Here is a 13,661-nt window from a genome sequence, read left to right on the forward strand (position 1 = left end):
TCATGTTTGATTTATTGGTCTGATCTTATTCCAACATCTTCTAGACTAACTATCTAACTTGTTATTGAAAATTGATAAAAATTGTCCCCCAAAAATTCAAACCCATTTCTTCACAACCACAACCCAAGTTCCTGTAATTTCCATAAAATTATTTTCCCAAGAATTATAAATGAATTAAAGAATTACTAAATTTCCCCAAAAACTTAACGTTTACATTCAGAAAATTATCTCTCTGCAGCAGCAGGTAGTTAACAGCTACAGCTGATCCTCCTGGACAATAAATGTTTCCCCTGATTTTCTCACGTTTTAAATCGAAAAGATTTCCCCCATATGCTCTGAACTACCTGTACACAAGTAATTAGTCAGTAGGAATAATTCAAACGCTCGTTAAGCCACGAGTACCCGGGTTTGATACCGATGTGAAAGAGTGAAAAAAAAAAGAAAAAAAGAAGACAGAAAAAAGAAAAAACTAATAGGAGTAAAAGATGGGAGAAACTGTGTGGAAGCCCGTAATTAGGCCAACACGCTACCCTCAGGGGGAATAAGCGATATCCCAGTGTCCCAGCTCCCTTTTTTTTCACCGCTCTAAAACCAGACTCAGCGGGTGTTGCTTCCGTCCCCCAAATTTGAGTTATATTTCTTGAAAAGTCGCGGGCTTTCTGCTATCAACTAATTGCCATTGTTTCTATTTTCATTGATTTTTCGTTACTATTGTCGGGTTTTGGGAAAGTCAACGTATCCAAGAGTACAAAAATGAATGGAAAAGCAATTGGCTGAGGAGAAAATAAAAAATTGAAAGGATTGTCGGCTGTAGAAACAAAGAAATTGAATTTGGACAGGACTGATGGAACCAAGAAATTTCATTGTCGAAGAGAAACACAAAAAACATTGTCGATTCTGTTGGCAAGAAGAAATCGCACGAAACTCTATTCCACCTTTTCATTACATCGTGGGGGTATAAATCCCTCTCATACCCCGGTCTATCTCCACCCATGAAGGGTCATATACAATGATATATATGTAACAGTATATATATCATTTTGCCGTTGAAATATCGTGACTATTTCAATTTACGTTTGATATTGGCGGGCGATAGACGTCGAGATGCTCCGGGGCAATACCAACCGCTGTCCGTTTATTTATATGTACTCTCTACTTGGCTTTCTCAACGCTCGTTATTTTTACACTTTGGATTTCACCGATTGCCCTTGGGATATAATGGATTCAAAGCTGATGGATATACGTGTGATTCGATGGGTTTGCATGCACTTGAAATTAATGCGTGGAAACTATCATGTGACGACATGCAACGTAATTTTTGTTCGCCGCAAGAAGATTTTTTTTCAGACTGACGCCTGAAAAAACACCATTCCCGTTTTCCAGGATCAGCGTCTGGAAAAATACCCTTGGAGACACCGTGGAAAGCATTCTACCCTCCACCACGTGCTTGCCATCCTCCCCTTCGGCCCAATTTTTTTCCGCGGCGAGACTTGAAATGTCCTGTTTTGAACTTCCGGCGAAATTTCCGATGCAAATATTATTTTACACCGTAATATTTCTCAATTTATTTTATTTTTATATAGTAATTAGTTCGAACAATGAGTCTGGAAAGTAATTTCTGAATATTTTGAAGCGGTGGGGAAATTTTATTTGAGGTTAGAGAAATTTTATCCTGACGATACACAAAATTGCTCTTCATCGAAAAACATGTAATTAAACATTTAAAAAAATTCTATTTTTTTTAATGAGTTTCAGTTCCGCTCACTAAATGAACGACAATGTCATGCTCCTCATTACAGAAAACTATTTACTCCTGGAATCACAGGTCACCTGTGATTTTCAATGGTAAAAACCGCGAGTGAAAAGTCAGATGTACAAAACCATCCAAAGGTTCATGAACGAAAAAATTCATAACATGTGATACACATTACTATTGACGAATGGAAAAGGATGCCTTTGTGTCAGTTAATATTGCAGTTTCGAGATTAGTTGCTCAGGATAGCGTAGTGTGTGGAAAGCGAAATGGTCGCGGCTTATTGAGAGAAACACGAAGCAGGGACATGACACAGTGAACTGATGTTTAGGTATGTGTTAGTAACCCCCTGAAGCATCGGACAAGTTTAATATTACTATCAGAATACAGTCGTTGGGGGGTAGGCCCCGAGGGACAAGTTGCGGGCATTGCAGATCCGGCAACTACTACACGGTTCAGTCTCTCCTCTATCTGCATAGTCTATTTCTCTTATTCTATCTCCAGTCACATTCAACTTTTCTCGTTTCTCTCGCCGCACCTTTCGGGAGAAAAAAAAATTTATTGGTCTAGCATTTTGTGGATATGTATTCCTTTCGCATGGGCCCATTGTATGCCGAGTCGACATGTTTGTCTTCGATTGGATCTCAAACTCACGTCCAACGAGAGGCCCGTGAGGATCTTGTGAGGTCTGGACATCGAAAGAAGACCTCGATTAATTTTTGGGCCTCAAAAAAACTCAGCGAGGTAATCGATTGGCCCTCAAGGGGCCCTCGTTGGTCTCAAACTTTATTATCTGGATTTTCCTCAATTTAGCCTCACCAGTCGTGACTATAGCAGGAAATAGTGGGGCAAAATGGATCGATGGGGCAAGGTGAAACAATGAAAAGTGACTACTTGATATAGTTTGAGTGGAAAGAAAATTTTTTTTTCACGTCTCGTTTAAATGAACTTCTGATGATTTATTGTCTTGTTTATTTATTCTGTTTCTTCATTTACAATACAATTTTATCATAATTTATGTTTATTGTAGATGTGAGGCTATGAGAATCGGTTAAGGACTCATTCAATCCTCGTATTTGAGGTCGAAATCAACTCTGAGGCCCAAACGAAAACTAAAGGAGAGTATCGAGGGCTAGAAAGGGCTAGAAATGTCGACTCGAGATTTCCCCAGTTGGAAATTTCCTGTTGTTCACAGGATTCAACAAAATCGATCAATTAGATATTACAATTAAAATGATCTTTTGAACATCTGTTCTTCGTCTTATAAGTCCACGTGATTTTTATCTACATGAAAATATCTCGTGATAAGTTCAATAATCCATCTCATCAAATTTTTATCATAAAGTTGAAAATTTTTAAACCCTTTTTTATCTATATACTCGCTACTCATTTCCGGTAATTTCACGAGTGCCACAGCTCCTCCCTCGAACGTTTATCGACGACACAAATAATCGAATCCCCCTTGAATGGTTCTCCTCCTTCTCACCACAAATGTGTTTTCCCCCATCTTATTTGATTCATTTTTCATGTTTTCGTTCCATCTTCCTCCCCCTCTAACTGAACTTGTGACTCTCACTTGCGGCTTGAAAACTTTTTGGTTCATCCTTCTACTACGTCTTCCAAAACTCCCACTTGTAAAAACTATATATTGAAGACTAAACTCAAAACTGGAGTACCAATTTTATTAGGTGGAGATCGTGAAATTGCCCGGAGATTACTTCTCCCACAAGTATTTTTCTTTCCTTTTCACTCGTTCATTTTTCGGTTTTGGCTGCGACGGCCTTGTGGAGGTTTGATAAAGGGTGGGTTTCGAGAGTATCAGTTTTACAGAAAATTGAAGCAGCTTTCCCTTTAGCTACATTTTTTTTTCACTACTCTGTGTTAGATCTAAGTCTTCATTATCTCAAGTTCTTTCTCTTCTCCACTTCTGTCGTCTGATTTCCTATTGAGTGAAAAATGCTGATTATTTCCCACGGGGATATTAGTGAATAGCAGGGTGTTTCCATCAGCTCCTGAAAAGAAAAACAAACTCTAGTTTTTTCATTTCCTCGAAGTAATAATGACGACTAAACAAGCAGGAAAGTATTTTTTTCTTCATGCAGCGTAGCATTATTTTTTTTTGTAATAAATTAGAAAATCTTGAATCCAATGGAAATTGCAAAAACTTTTTCCTCACAGTCCCATTGGTCGTTTCAATTCCCTTGGAATGGAAAAATTATATTTCAAATATCCGGAGATATGTATTTGGAAGGGAAAAAAATTAATAAATTCCAGAACTTCCGTAGAATCCTGGCAGATAGGTTAACATATCTGATGTCCCCTGTACTGGACATCTCTTTGGTCTGATATGAGAACATGAGTTCAAACGAGAAAGAAAAGAAAAAAGGGAAATCCTCTTGTGTTGGTGCGGACATTACGTGTGGAGTATACCTCTGTTGTCCGCCGTCTTTTCCTGTCGTTCTTTTGCCACTGCAATTTTCCACGGTGACTTCTATTGTACCCCAGGACCTCGTGATTTTACAACTCCACGAGGACTAAAGCGAGTGAAACAAGTGAAAAAAAAAACAAATGGACGAAGGAAAAAAATCAGAGGAGGGAAGTAAAATAACAGTGTCTGACTATTCTGCTACTCTAAGAGGAGGGGTCTGACTGTTGCGAGTTGAGCAGATTCCGGATTCTTGTTACATTGTGTTGCTGATACCGCGGGAAGTCACGTGCAGGATACTGCCGGTCCTCCTCGTCTGCTCAATCCTTTCTTCTGGATTTTGAGAGGAGGATTGAATGCCAATTTTGAAAGAACGCTTGCTGTGAGTGTGACGTCTTACAGAATAGCAAGGATTAACTTGAGTAAACCGAGGAGTTATTTGAAAAATTAGTACCTGAAATTAAAACTCCTTTGTCCCTCCCTTTTTTACTTCAACTTTTTCTTCTATTTTTTCCTTCTGACTGTACTTACCTTACGGCAATTACCCTTTTAATGGGGTGCCACAATTTGTCGGTTGATGTGATTTTATGGGCTCATGATGTCCACACGAGATCTTTCATATAAATCTTGAATTGTTATTGGAATGTAGATAAAAATTAATTAAAAAAAAAAAGGATGGAACGTTCAATGAAAAAACTGAATTTTATTTTGACTGACAGATCACGAAAGAAATACGTAATTTTTCCAAAAAATTTCTCTCCATCTACATAACTTATTCTCACGATAAAAATATTTTCCAAGTGAAAAATAAATTTAGATGTTAATATATAAGTTTATCGAATGAAAGGCTAATTTAACAACAAATTGGTCGTTATGGATTCATCGAGTCATTTGATAAATAAGTGCAATAACACTTCACACTCCGTTGGCCAACAATTCCATTCTAAAATTATTGTCCATCCGTTCGTCCACTTCCTCAGAGCTATTGATCACTAACTAACTACCCTAATCGATACGCTCCCGTGAAAACTTTCAATTAGTGTCACTTAACTCGACAAACACAGCCGTTCCCGTTCGCGTATCCGCCCCAGCAATGTCCCTATCTCTCTACATCCCACCAACCCTCTTCCGTTACACAATTCTAATACATTGCTCCCCGCCCTTTTCTTGGTCCTTTCTTCTTCGTCTCATATTTAGTTGACAGAAAATGTCGATGAGACCGAGGGTTGAATGAAAGCAAACAATGATGAGCGAGCACTTTGATGCCAATGGGGACAAACAAGAAGGAGTAAACAATGAAATCGATTTCAACGCTGAATCAAATGATTCTCCATTAAATTATAAAGCAATCTGAAAGGGAAGTAATTTTCATCAACGGACTTCCACGAGATGATATAACTTAACGGTTGAGATTAAATCTTCAGACTGAAATTTCAAGGAATTTTCTCCCAGAACCTTGGGTCAAGCCTTTCGCAATATACACTTTACGAAAGTATAAGAGGATACCTTAACGTGAATAATTCAACTACCGAAGAACCGGCGAATAGTTTGGCAAATAGTTAATATACCGTGGGCTCAACAAGGCTATATAAGATAAGTTTATAGAGCTGGAATCTTTCCTGGTAATTGAACTCAATATAACAGTTTTGAGATCAAACTTGACAGGTAACATAAATGGGAAACTAACAAAGTCTAATTATTTCGAGATGTCGATTTTTCACACCCAAGAAATAGAAAATTCAATTTTCCAAGATGATTAATCAATTGCGAATTACAAATATTGGAAATGGGGTAATTTTTAATGATTTAACCTGGTGAATAAACGTTTTCCTTCTTGTATTACACACTCGGTTCATTTCCTCAACCTAACTAAAGTGACAAAGGGAATACGACACCCTGGGCCTGATGACTCAAATTAAAAGTGGTCCCATTCAGGCACCTCCCACACCCCAAATTTCTCAAAATTTCTACCCATAAAAATATTAGAACTACAAATCGTACAATAACTTATTCAATCAAACCATAAATTAATTTTTGATAAACAGTTTGAAATATAAACTCCCCTAACAAATAATCTATTGTCATTAACAAAAAGATCTGTTCAGAATTTTACGAAATTTCTTCACATTAATTTTGAAAAATGCCTTTCAAAGGGTCCAACTATTTCGATTACTTCCATTATTCATTCAAAATGTAATTCCAATGCAGGTAAATATTTCTAATTTCCATCAAATTTTTCCCAAACAATTGTCTTGAAAAATTCGTCCACGCGTCCCACCATAATTTCACCCGCAAAATTTTCTATCGTCATTCTTGAATATGCGATTGATATCAGACGACCGTTGATAGCCCAATCATGCATAAACAATCATGGGACATCCATCCGCAGAGGGTAACAATACTGGTCAACTATCAAAGCGGGTTATCCCAGGCACATCGATATGAATCCTCGCCTAGGTAATTAGCAGAACGGGTTTGGTAGGCATATCGAGTGTGCAAGTTACGACCCATCGAGGCTACCTGTGTGGGTGTATACAACCCTTCCCAAGCATTGGCTTAATCGATATCCGATCACTCGAGCAATACGTCAAGTACATCCCGCGCTTTAGGCTCTGCTTGCCATATCCCTCCACAGCCCCGTGACCAACGCTCACCGAAAGCTCCAGAGAAACACTCTGATCTTCTCCCACTCACCAATCTCCCTCCCCCATTCCTCCACCTATCACTATTTCATGGACAATTCACCAATATACGTGGACGAGAGTGGAGTCGCGTGCTCCCGCAGCTTCCGTCAGCTATAGTACCAGGACCGACCAATAATTAAGTTTTCCATTAATCGTCGGGCCAGATGGGCTCACATTGCCTCTAATGCCCAACCCTGAACCACTGGGGGACAGTTGCCGATGGACGGTACTACTTTTTGCTGGGGGTCATTAAAATAAATCAAATTGAGACAGGTCGACTGTCAAAAAAAAATATATATAATTATCATGAAGATATCACACATTGGATCAGGTCAAGTACCTTTCATGTTTCAATTGATAATAAGAATGCTCGAACCCTTTGCTGTAAGCCAAGTACGCAAGCTCGTGAAGTTCCTTTCCTTCTACCTAAATTTGGCTGCTGCAAGAAAGTTGTTTGACTCTCCTAAAGGATTATAAATCACCAATACTTGACAGGGTCAAGTGGGTCAGTCCTATTTGACGAATGCGCGAATGTTTCTGACCTGTTACTATAAAAATATCTGAGGTTGCAATATAAGATCAATAAACAGGGGATTATGACGAGTGTTACAGCCACCAAAAGCATCAACATCGATGGGGATTCGAAAATTACGACAGCAACTACTCAGAGTGATTTTGGGTATGAAAAATAGAAGAAGAGAGACAACACTGTCCAACTTCTTCAGGAGCAGTAGAATTAAGTATATTTAAACTTGTCGAGTATTTCAAAGAATTTTGATAGAATTGGCACTAAAGAAGGATATACTGAGTCTGATATATTCATATTTTAGTTGATAATAAAAATTCTGGAACCATCTGTTTTGAACCAACCGATCCATCTCGTGGTATTGGTTTCTTTCTATCCACAGCCGACTAGCAAAAGAAAGTTGTTTAACTATCTTAAACGATTATAAATCATCGATATTTGACAGGTTCAAGTGAGCCACTCCCATTCGACGAATAAGAAAAATGTTTCTGACCTGTTGCTACAAAAATGTAGTGCATTGTGTTATCAGATCGATAGCAGCGAATGTGACGTTGGCTAGATGAGGCAGGATCTACTAGAAATTACTGTGCATACAAAAAGTGAATACAATAGAGGATTTAAAACCAAAAAATGATATTTCTCAAATTAGAGAGAAATGTAACAGCAGCTGGTGAAGAAGCATTCGAAGATTTAATTTTTTCCCCTCAGAATCATTTTCAGTGAGTTAAAAATTGTCTCTGATAAATACTGAAAGTAGAAAGGAAAAGAGCATTCTGTAAATTGGATCTATCAGCGCGTTCCAATGCTGCTGTATCCCACCAATGGAATAGAAAGAGAGGGAGCAGTGAAACCGGATGAAGTACGACGGCATACGAGAGAATCTGGGCTTCATCTTTCAACGTCAAGCCAACCGTCTCCCCCTCACCACTTCTCCTGGATAGACTGAGAGAACGTAGGGAGGATAGAAGAAACACAGGCTCTTGTATTGGTTCATTGGCAGACTCAAGAGGGTAAATAACAACAAAGACAGTATCTTTTCCCCTCCCAATGGTCTATTACCAGCACCCTTTATGGCTCGACCATCATCTTCAGTAGTGATGCCATGAATTGAAGTGATTAAGCTGTGGCTGATTCAATTGGACAAATCGTCTAATACAGCAATCACTTCCAGATTTATTGAGATGTTCATTAATCTCTGAATTAACTTGGTATTTCTGGTTCCTACTGGAGTGAATGAATCCTTCGTAAGGGAAGCGAAGAATAAACTACCATCATGAAATCCAACTTTTGACCTCAACGTTAGGCAGGCTTATCAGAAGTGAGGAAGTGAAGAAGTCGTAAAGTCAAGGGGTTGCGCAATAGTTGAGTGGCAAGTCTCAGCATGTTCAGTGAAGGACCTTGCTAATCCTGCATCACCAAGGCAATTAACTCAGACTCGAAATGGAGATCCTGTTTGGTTGTCTCTGGCAAGGGTTTCTCTCCATTCTCACCGATGCAGTCATTTGCTTTCTCCAACATCCCTGCAGCCCATGTAATATGGCACCCTATGATGTTACAATTCCATCCACACAAACACTCGTACAAAATACAATGTCAGCGTGTAAACGCACACGTGTTGCTAGTTGTGCCCGAGGGATCACAATATCCGTCCATCCACCGAAGCGCAATCTAAGACACGATACAGATACCTTAGGTTTAAGATAATGAGGAGAAACTTATTCCACATGACATCCTGAGGATTGTTGGGCTTCACAAACTCTCGATAAAACATGATGAGATTTTCCTCTTTTTTTTTGTGAACTCTCTCATTTGACGATCAAATTGAAGTGGCTAATCAGTTGCCCCTTGAAGCCTTGAAATTCCATCTGGGATTATCTGGTAGCCATGAGTTGAAGCTTGTTCTTACTGGGAATATCATTGGTGGTGGTAACCTTGGCTCTGTAGCTGTATGCTTCTACATGATTCCGAGCAATCCACCAAAGCTCCTCGGAGGTCTCATCCTAAACCATTAATCCCTGGTCTAGATATATAGCTGTCCCACTCAATCCCATCTCGGGTTACTTCGAATTACGAACGAGATATTCTAGACGAGCACGTGTCTCTAATCTGTTTCATCGATTCTTTTTCAGATAAATCGTGTTATCTGATAAGATGATAGTTCTTAATTAATTGGATTAATTGAATTATCCTATGTTAGAATCCATGAAACACCTTGCCCCTTCTCGACTTTGCTGTCATGGGGGCGCATTTGGGCATGGATTATCGTTGGCCCAGCAGTAATCCATTGGGATTGCCCTCCAAGTACCAGCGATCATCGGCTTAGCAGCATAAATCCCATTGTCACAGTCAATCTTCCGTCTGTTTATACATATCCAGTAATAGGCGGGCATTATTTCGTGTTATAAAATAGGTGAAGGATTTTCAAACAAGTTGATGATTGCAGTGGATCCTTTTCCGGATTGTTTCTATCCACAGCGAGGACACTACCAATTGGACCAGTAAACAGGTGATTGCCTCAGCATATTATGAGGTGATGCAGCTGCAGGATGTAGACAATGCAAAATATGAAGAGCCTCAAAAGAAACTGACAATTGCAATGGATCCCCACCAGGTATGATTGCCTATTTATTTCGGAAGTGTATATTGATGGTGCAAACGTTTTGAATTCCAAATGGAAAGGATCCATTGATTCCTCTATTCAGATAAGGGGTCATTGGATGAGAAGCGATCGGAATATCTAACCGTTAACTGTGGATCCTAGGATATACGCGTTTATACTCAACATTGGTATGAGGCCATTCGTCGCATTGCTCTGCGGACACAGCGAATTCCTGTACGTGTCCGCAGAAGGGGAAATCCTTGAATATCGCTGTCTCCTTCTCGCTGTTAGTTTCATGCTGATGTACATCTGGCACGTTCTGTCATCCATACGAGATACTTTTAACATGATCAATTGTATTGAAGATGGACAGCTGGAGCTCAGCCGACTCAGCATTTTGGGAGTATCAACGGAATTTCGTATTTTCCATCATCCACTGGCCAGACAGGTCATGGAATTTTTGGTGTGATAAACTGGCAACGCTCAAACCATAAATATCATTGCCACATGGTCACGTCCCCGAATAATTCTGGAAGCAGTGTGTAATGGCTGATTAGACGATTATACAACTAATAACAATTTTCGGAAAGCTAATCAGTGAAATGGTAAGTGCGGTAGCACCTCCGACTCGAGACCTCATTCAAGTGATTCGGGTCAATTGTGCCGCAGGCAGATGTGCATCTAGTAGCCGCGTATGAAACTAGCTCCTGGGTTTCCCGGCAACTTGACTCCTTCAAACTTGGAATGTTTGTCCAACTATCAAGGAGCCTCGAAATTCACTACCTTATATCAGTAAAAGTTTGAGTCTTAGTTCCTGGCAGTCATTTGGAGGTCAAACAGAGACATTTGGAAATGGCTTTTCCATTGAAATTCTGGGAGAACAAAATGAGCAATCAATAGGATCATGAAATTACTCCAAGAGCAGGATACATGGCAGTAGTCTTGGCGAATCTCACCACCAGTGCTCTAGCATCCAACTGAAATTAAATGAAATAGGGGACTGGAGAAAGGTGAAAGCTTCCCATATCATCAGATTTAATGTTTACATATAGTCATGCACATGAGCCAGTAGCTGAGGATAAATGTTCTATACAGGTTTGGAAAGGCAGTAAGTAAAGTTAGTAACGCAGACTGGAGGGGTAAAGTACCCTAGGGTTTGGTGAATACCATTGCCATGAGAGAAAGAGAGACGTGGGGGAACTGTGAAGCGGTAAGGAAATAATTCAGCCATATAACGACATCGGGCGAGCTATTGCCAGTGCTATTCCATTGTACGGCTGTATGGCCTCGCTTTGCTGCTATATGGTGCGAAAGTGAAGGGTAGGAGGGAAAATGAAACAGGGAGGGAGAAAGAGGGAGAGTCACGGAGGATGAGTGTACTGATTGCCCTCCCCAGCTGGGCCAGCAGTAAACATTTCTCTCTGCTATACCACGCAAGAGGCACACAGTTCAACTCCACTTGAAGGGGTGGGAGAGTCTTTTCACTCTGTCCTTCTCTCTTTCTCATTCTTCCGCATCCCCTCTTTGCGTTTGGAGTTTAAGCCCGATTTAATGGGGTGGAAACGCGAGACTCGATCAAGTTGTATTCAATTATCCCTTCTTGGATAAGTAGAGAAGTAAGGTAACTGGGTTTCTTTCACGTTGATGTTACAATGCACTTTTCTTGGGCTCAGGTTTCGATTTGTTTACAAGTCAACTGATTTCTGGTGTTGGCGAGGTAAAAAGTTAATGTAGTCATTCACACTTTCGAGCTACTCGTAGATTTTTAAGGGAGAAAAATAGTCGGGGATTAACAAGTGTATCAATGGGTCATTATCTACTCATTCCAGACATTCGGAACAACGTGGGGGTACCATTATTAACAATTATGCAAAGGCAGATTAAATTGCTTCATCAGAGTATGGAATAATGCAGCTGTAGGTGGTGATAACTAACTTGGTTTCTTTCACGTTGAGTTTGCACTGTCTTTTTTCGAACTTAGCTGTTGGTTCAGGTTTAAGTTAGTTGATAGCGACGCTTGACGAGACATAAGACCTCTGTAGTCTCGAAATTCACAAGTTCTGAATTCTCATAAATTCTGAAAATCAAACTACATAAACAAGTTTGAGATAGTGTAATCAATAGCTCATTATCAACTTGCTGTAGAAGTTCGAAGCAACTTGGTTACTCGAACATCAACAATTATGCAAATGAGTATTAGATTTCCCTCAGAGTAGGTGATGTTGTAACTTTAGATGGTCAAGGAAGTAATTATGGGGAATTTGGCAGCTTTCGAATTTTCGTTACAATACCTGTTTAGGATTCTGAATTTCTAATTGTATCCACCAGTTGACCAGTTGATTTTGTACAGTACAGCTGCACAGCAAAAAAATACTGCGGTTCTTCAGAATCTTGACCTTCTCCTAAATTACGAAGATGCACAAAAATCAAGTTCTTTGTAAGATAAACAATACCTCATTATGCGCTCCAGACATTTGGAGTAACTTGGTTGGACCAATGGAAGCCAACCCTCTGCCGACGAGGATCCAATTTCTGGCGCACACTACGGAACATTGCAACTGTAGACGTTCAAAGGAGGTGGTGATAGAGAATAGATGATGCTGCAGGCACACAGCACTTGCCTTCGGCCAAACAGGACCCACGTGTCTCCTAACTTGGCCGGTGGTACTGCAGAACCTACAAACTTTGGGGATTTACAGTACAACTGCTTGGACACCCTCCCCTTTACAAAACCATCTCCACTCACTTCTCACCCAGCGCCCCTTCAGACTTCCAGCACCTGGACCTTAAAGAAGTCTCGTTATTAGAGATATATCCGTGGAAAGCAAAAGCCAACTTACAGTTGAGCCTGCCCGATGGTGGTGGAGGGACGAGGAGGAGGAGGAGGAGAATAATCCACCACCCTCGCTCCCACACCACTATTAAGCACTAGTACTCTGGGTCATCCAGAAACTACTGGCAACTTACTTCCCTCGCTATACTCAAATTCCTCTATTCCTAGGCGTTAATTTGTACCCACCTACCAACCACTATACCAAAACGGTGAAAGTCATCTCGACCGTGAACGCTCACTATGAGCATTGCACTTACTCTGGAAAATTCGTATATACGCGTGAGGTGAATTTAGCTGAGGCGAACAATTTTGGAAAATCATTGCAAGATATTCGGTGGATTAAGCAGGGTAGGATGTGTTAATGAGGAATAATTTTACTCATTGATTTTTGTCAAAGCTGAACGAACATTACTACTGTGGAGGAAAATTTTTCCGGGGTGTCATGAGAGACCTTTTTCCTAGAGTCGAAACAAAAAGGCTCTGCTCGCCTGGACCACCCGAGCTGTCCCATAAACAAGCGTGAGGTGTCGGATACCTCTGGCAACTCAAGGATTTTCATTTGAACAGATGAGTAGTGCAGCGTTTTTCATGAATACAGCGGTGATGATCTCCATGACAAGTTGGATATCGAGGCAGTTGACTTAGCAATGTAGGGGAGAACGCAACTGACGTCTTCCATCGATTATTTATTAAAATCAATGCAATTTTGTTTGCGTTTGTCTTAGCTAGTATTTTGTTAATCAACTTTATAATGAACAAACATTATTCTGAACGGAAAGAATTATTTGAATGAAGTTATTTTAATACTCCCACGCGGAGAGAAAAATCTGATAATTTTTAT

This window comes from Diachasmimorpha longicaudata, chromosome 8, assembly GCF_034640455.1.
Source record: "Diachasmimorpha longicaudata isolate KC_UGA_2023 chromosome 8, iyDiaLong2, whole genome shotgun sequence".
Lineage (NCBI taxonomy): Eukaryota > Metazoa > Arthropoda > Insecta > Hymenoptera > Braconidae > Diachasmimorpha > Diachasmimorpha longicaudata.